Genomic DNA, 7,084 nt, shown 5'->3' with positions numbered 1-7,084 from the left:
AATGACTGGCTCCAGTTAGTATTTGTGAGTGAGGAGAAATTAAGCACTGAACAGAAGATACAGAGGAGGAGGTACTGATTTGGTGCCTAGAGGGAGAGAAATAATCCAAGACTGAATGGTAGCAAGACAGATAAAATATAGATTCAGAAGCCAATCAAGTCCAGAAAAAAGCATATTTGGTTGCAAATGGAGTTAAATATCCTTGGGTGATATGGCCCTTAATCTGGACAGCAAATTCCTGGATCTTATGGCTATTCATGGCCTTTTTACTTTGTGCCTACACTACTGTAATATGTTCTTCATTGGGCTACCTCTGAAGGTATACAAAGGTATGATAATATGCTATACTTCTATACTGAATCTTCAACTGGGTCACCATGTAGTTGTCTGAGTAATTATGAGCATATTCACATGCATCTTTGTAACACCACTACTTCAGAAACTGCAGTGGTTCTTTATCACAAAAATGGTTTAAGTAAAAGTTTCACTGGAATTTTCCAATCAGATCTTCTACAATCTAATGATAATCCTAAAAGTCAGCAAATCAGGAATATATTATCTTGTCACTAATTTGGTTAGGATGGGAAGATTAAATTGAGATAGCAGTGTAGGGAATGGTTACCAGAATAATTGCCTCTTGCTAAAATTTATTTTTGTGAACAAGCACATTGTGAGAAATTCCAACCAACCAAGAATCACAGTGATAACATCACCTTGCTACCCATCCAATCAGATTTGCTCATGAGATGATCTACTGTAGGTTAATTCTATTCATGAAGCAATACTGTGAATAGAAAAACATTTCATCTTTTCAGTGAACTCTCAAAATAGCTGGATATTATGACTGCAAAATCACTTGCATTTGCATCCTAATTTCAGCTCCACCTATTCTGCTAATTCAGGGGGGAAATCCTTATCTATCCTGGCAGATAGTCTTCACATATTTACTTTCCCATCATACATTTGTACAAGCAGTGTTTTTTTTAAAAAACATACAAGTATACATTTTTAAAAACAATACTTCTTTGTCTACAGCTTCATAGACATAATAAAGCCTCGGTGCCTTCAAAAGAAAGCTTCCAGCTGGGCTGGGAGAGATAATTTTTAATCCATATCTGTTATTTATATATGTAGGAAGCTACTCAAATCTTTATGAGATTCGGAGCCAGGCATTATTTACCTATATTTCCTATAGATTTTGTGATTATGCTTAAGTTATCACTCTGCTGACAATGCTAAGATTCTTAAAGAATTCAATGGTATAAAAAATATTTGAAAGACAAAGCAATAAGTAATGGAAGGAAGTTGTCTTTATATTATGCAAAAATTATATTGTCTTATTCAATGAATCCTCTGCACTCCAACCCTTTGTATTTTTGTTAGAGAAAAAATATATTAGGTGACTCATCATTCACATGGGAAGAAAGTGATTTTAGAATGATTTCCCATTCTGCCTATACAGGCATTCTCTTTGCCCAGTTTTTCCTGCTGATTCATAATATTAGTTTCCAATTTTTTTTTCTCTCCCATCCCTAACTCCTGCAAATAGATGACTCTGCTGCCTTTTAAGCCTGTAAAGGCTTACCCATCAGCCTTTAGGATTATATTATCAGCTGTAACCAGATGGAGTCTATCAGAGCTGTGTCAGTCATTCCACACCTGTGGATGCTGTATATAGCAAGTCAAAATATTAATTAGTTAGAAATTTTAAAAGATGCTAAAAAAATAAGAGGGAACGCAGGGAGAGGCTAATGACTTAGAGTGTGTGACATTCAAAATAAATATAAATAAAGGACAGGAAAGGAAGGAAGGATTTTATCTGTATAGATATTACTTATGTCACAAGCAGAAGGCATTCCAGTCTTTCTAGAAATGACTGTAATTATTGATCATTTCTACTAATGAACCAAACTAGTTCAAAATCAGCTTTGGATTTCTGTGATCCAGTATATCAGCTGTGTTTATGAGCTAAGTCAGTTATTTCTGGCTTAACTTTCTGTGTGTTTGAAACTGGAATAAAGCTGATTATTTTTCTTTGAAATTTTTTTTTGTTTTGGTTATGAGCATCCCATTCCCAAATTGACAGGAACTCTTGCCTATTCTGTTTTGAATTTCAACTGAATAACAGGACTTTCAAGGGGAAAAATGACTTGATGGCTTTGGACTTTCCCTCACAGAAAATACTATTTTTGGCATACAAAAGAAAGAAAGAATAACAAAGAAATAAGGATATGGATAGATGCATGTACAAGCAATTTATTTCATTTCCCTTTTCCATGGAGTTAAACTGAATAAACTTTTTATTTTCCTCTCCTCCAGACCAAAGTCACTTGGTGCCAAACAGTTCTTTGCTTCTCAATGTTGTAAGGTTGACAGAACTGTTCTGTACGATCCATTAACATACTTGCAAGCGCCGCGTTGTGATTGGTCAGAACGCACGGCAACCTGATTGGCTGAGCGAGCCGCACTGATTGGCCCGCCGTGAATCCCCCGCGATTGGTGGAAACTAATCGCGGGAGATTCAAAGGGGTGCCATTGGCCGCGGCCGCCGCAGCCAGAGAATAAAAGCCGCCGCTTTTCTTCTATAGCCCGAGCCGATCTCGGGACTTAATAAAGAGCTGAACTAAGTCACTGGCTCCCGAGTCTCCTTCCCTGTGACGGACATGACACTGGCAACGAAGGTGGGATTCCGCAACTGATCCCCCACCGAGCACGTGGTCCTGAGGGAACGAGACCGACGAGATGGCCAGCCTCGCACCGCCCGCCCCCTTTAACCAAGCTACTGAGGACTGGGAATCGTACATTGATCAGTTCCTGATGTTCCTAGAGAGTAGCAACCTCAAGGACACAAACGGGCAGAAAAAAAGGGCTGTTTTCCTGACACACTGCGGGCCCGCAGTATTTAAAATGGCAAAAGCCCTTGCGAGACCCGAGGACGTGAAGGCGATGGACTGGGCTGACCTTGAACCGTTGCTCCGAGGCCACTATGTCCCGCCGTGCCCACCCTCATCAGGCAGCACGACTTCTACCGGAGGGACCAGAAGTCGGGTGAGAGCATCAGCGACTTCGTGGCAGACCTACGGAATCTAGGAGGCCTGTGTGGTTTCATGGACGAGGCACTACGAGACCCCATCGTCCTCGGGCTCAAAGACCCGGTCCTACAAAGCCGGCTGATGGCAAGAGGAGACATCTCCCTCACCGACGCCCTTGCCGAAGCCACCGCCGTCGAGGCAACCCAGAAATCGGTGGCTCGAATGCGGAGACAGGACACCGGGGACCGAGCCATGACCTCCGAGGCGAGCATGACAACCGAGACACGTCCAGAAGCAAGCCACCGGGAAACCACCACCCACCATGGCGACCTTGACTCCGCCTCCGACCCCACGGATGAAGAGGAGGACATCCATCGACTCCAAACAGAACGGGACTGGCGTGATCGACGGAGTCATAAGTCGGGGCCCCAATGTGCCAGGTGCGAGGCGACCACCCTCGATTGGAGTGCCGGTGTTTCGACGCGATCTGCCGGCACTGTGATAAGAGAGGCCACATCGCCCAAGTCTGCCGCCTCAAGAAAGCCTACAGCCCCCGACGACGAGACAACAGCGGCCGGAGACGAGATGGCACCCCCCCAGGCCCAGGGACCGACAAGCCGAGAGTCGTTGGAACCGGGACGGACGGGGCCGATGGAATGGCGAGGACCGGAGGAGAGAGGAGACCCACCAAACAGTCGTCATCGGCCATTCATCAAGCGCAGATGCCCGGAAGGTATACGTGGAAGTGGGCATCGAGGGCAAGTCACGCAAAATGGAGGTGGACTCCGGGTCCTACCTCTCCATGGTTGCATGGTGGGAAATCAAGCGCCTGGTGCCCGGAATCCACAAGAGGGGGCTGGAAAGCCAGAAGTTAATCCTTAAAGACTACCAAGGAAACCGCATCCCGGTAGTCAGAACAGGACACTTCAAAGTGACATTCAAAGGGCGCACAGCAAAGCTTCCCTTGGCGGTCGTGGACCGAGACCACCCCAGCCTTTTGGAACTACAGTGGTTCGCGCCACTCAGAATCGAAGTGACGGGCATCGACCAAATCGCAGAGGCAGACTGGGAAAAGCAACTCGCAAGGGACTTCCAGGAAGTGTTCGACGGCACCCTAGGCAAGTACTGAGGGCCCCCTATTTCCTTCAGTCTAGACCCCAGTGTTCCCCCGATACGTTTAAAACCACAGCGGGTTTTAAACACAGCGGGTTTTCGGCCTAAGATCGATGAGCAGATAGACAAGCTCAACAAACAGGGGGTCCTAGAGCCAACTGATCACGCCCGGTGGGAGACCCCCATAGTCACCCCAGTCAAGCCCGATGGGTCGGTGAGAATCTGTGGGGACTATAAGGCCACCCTAAATTGCGCCTTACAACAAAGCGCCTATCCCGTCCCAGTAGTGCAACACCTCCTACACTCACTGGGGGGAGGCAAGGTTTTTGCGAAGCTCGACCTGGCACAAGCTTACCAACAGTTACCGGTCGACGCAGAAACTGCCGAGGCGCAGACCATAGTAACCCACTGGGGGGCTTTCCTCTGTAAGAGACTCCAGTTTGGAGTCAGCGTAGCCCCAGGAATTTTCCAGAGCCTCATGGAAAGACTCCTACAAGGAATCAAGGGGGTGGTGCCCTACTTTGACGACGTACTGGTGTCAGCAGCCAACCAAACAGAACTGGAGGGTCGCCTGATGGAGGTACTAACAAAATTCAAAGAGGCCGGGCTTAAAATCAAAAAAGAAAAATGCCAGCTGCATACAGAGAGGGCCGAGTTCCTAGGATATCTCCTAGACCGGCACGGCATTCACCCAATCAAGAAAAAAATCAGAGCCATCAAAGAAGCCCCCAGACCAAGGAACAAAACAGAACTGCAGGCATTTCTTGGGCTGATTAATTTCTACAATGTTTTCCTACCCCAAAAGGCGACCACAGCGGAACCGTTGCATAGGCTGCTCGATAAAACAGCCACCTGGACCTGGGGGAAATGAGAGGAAACTGCTTTCAACCAAACCAAGGACCTACTCACATCGGATGCCGTCCTCATTCAATACAACGAGACCCTCCCGCTGACAGGCACGTGCGACGCATCACCGTTCGGGATCGGGCGATCCTCAGCCACACACTCCCAAACAGAAACGAAGCACCCATCGCCTTTTACTCAAGAACCTTGTCGAAGCCAGAAAGGAACTATAGCCAACTCGACAAGGAAGCCCTGGCAATCATCGCCGCCGTCAAAAGATTCCACGAGTACCTCCACGGCAGGACATTCACCATCATCACGGACCACAAGCCGTTGTTGGGCATCCTGGCAGGGAACAAGGCCACCCCGAACATTCTATCCCCAAGAATGACAAGGTGGTCTGAGTTCCTCGCCGCCTACAGTTACCGGCTGATCCACCGACCCGGCAAAACAATCACACACGCAGACGCCTTGAGCCGCACACCGCTACCCGACCTGGACGCCGACCCAGAACCCACAACATCCACCTTGAGCATCGAGGCCATACCCAACCTCCCCCTAACCGCATCAGACATTGTCCACGAAACCAATAAAGACAAACGTCTGGTGCGGGTATTACAATGGGCGGAGAAGGGCTGGCCGGAAAAGGACGTCGATGAGACATTCAGGACTTTTAAAAACAAACAATTGGAACTTTCCATGCAGAAGGGTTGTATATTATGGGGGGACAGGGTGGTAATCCCAGAAAAATTACAAAAAAGGTTCTTGGACTTGTTGCACGAGGGGCACCCGGGAATCGTCAGGTCAAAAGCCCTGGCCAGAAGCTATTCTTGGTGGCCAGGGATGGACAAGCAAATTGACGCCTGGGTGGCTAGCTGCAAGCAATGCCAGGAATCCAGACCATGCCCACCCGCCACCCCAATCCGGGAGTGGGAAACCCCCAGGGGACCATGGTCCAGGATACACATAGATTTCGCCAGACCCACAAAAGGACACACATTCCTCATAACGGTAGATGCTTACTCCAATTGGCTGGAGGTAAGCGACATGAAAACTACCACCACCGAGGCCGTCATCCGAGAACTCAACAGACTATTCTCAACCCACAGCCTCCCAGACGTGATCGTGTCAGATAACGGACCACAGTTCACCGCTCTGGAATTCGAGAAATTCCTAGCGGAACAGGGAATACGGCACGCCCTGACAGCACCGGCTCATCCGGCGGCGAATGGTAGGGCGGAACGAATGGTCCAATTCACGAAAAAAACAATTCAAAAAATCAAGACTGGAAACATGCAGGAAAAAATAAATAAACTTCTTTTCATCCAGCACATAACCCCAAACACAACGACCAACAAAAGCCCCGCAGAACTCCTAATGGGGAGGAAACTAAGGTCCCCCCTGGATAGGTTTCACCCCACATACAACCCCGAAAAACCGATTCATCAAGCAGGTACTGAACATTTACACCAGGCAAAGCAGTATATGCAAAAAACCTGAGAGGGGACCCCCTCTGGATACCGGCGACGATAACCCAAGCAACAGGTCCCCGCTCGTACCGGCTACAAACAACCGACGGACAAGAATGAAAACGACACATCGATCAAATAAGATCAAGAACAACCACGGGAAACACAACCAACACGCAAACAAGCACAGACAGACACACAGAAAGAGAAGGGAACCTCCCCAGCACAAACCAAGAGGGGAGGGAAGGCCCCGGGAACCAACCCCAACCAGAAAGAAACCAGGAATACTTACCAACCGAGACAGAAACAGACACCCAGCTCGAAGCCTCACCAGGGAGAAGCAGCCAGGCCAGCTCAACCAGCCCGGAAAGACCGAGCGGGAGCAGCGACAACAGCAGCTCGACCAACCCGGGTAGACCGGGAGGGAGCTGCAACAAAAGGCCCAGCTCACACTTCCAGGCTGTTCCATCAACGAGGCAGAGAGCGACACAGAACCCGACCAAACCGGCCGAAGGCCAACCAGCAACTAACCTGCGCAGATCAAGTAGGCAAGTGCGGAGCCCCGCCTACTTACGGGACTACGTTACGTGGGACCATACCAAGAGGGGAGGGGTGTTCTGTACGATC

This window comes from Notechis scutatus, chromosome Z (assembly GCF_049901735.1).
Source record: "Notechis scutatus isolate UNSWTSFEM ecotype Mainland chromosome Z, rNotScu1.2, whole genome shotgun sequence".
In the NCBI taxonomy this organism is placed as follows: Eukaryota; Metazoa; Chordata; class Lepidosauria; order Squamata; family Elapidae; genus Notechis; species Notechis scutatus.
Note: the sequence above shows the minus strand (reverse complement) of the source record.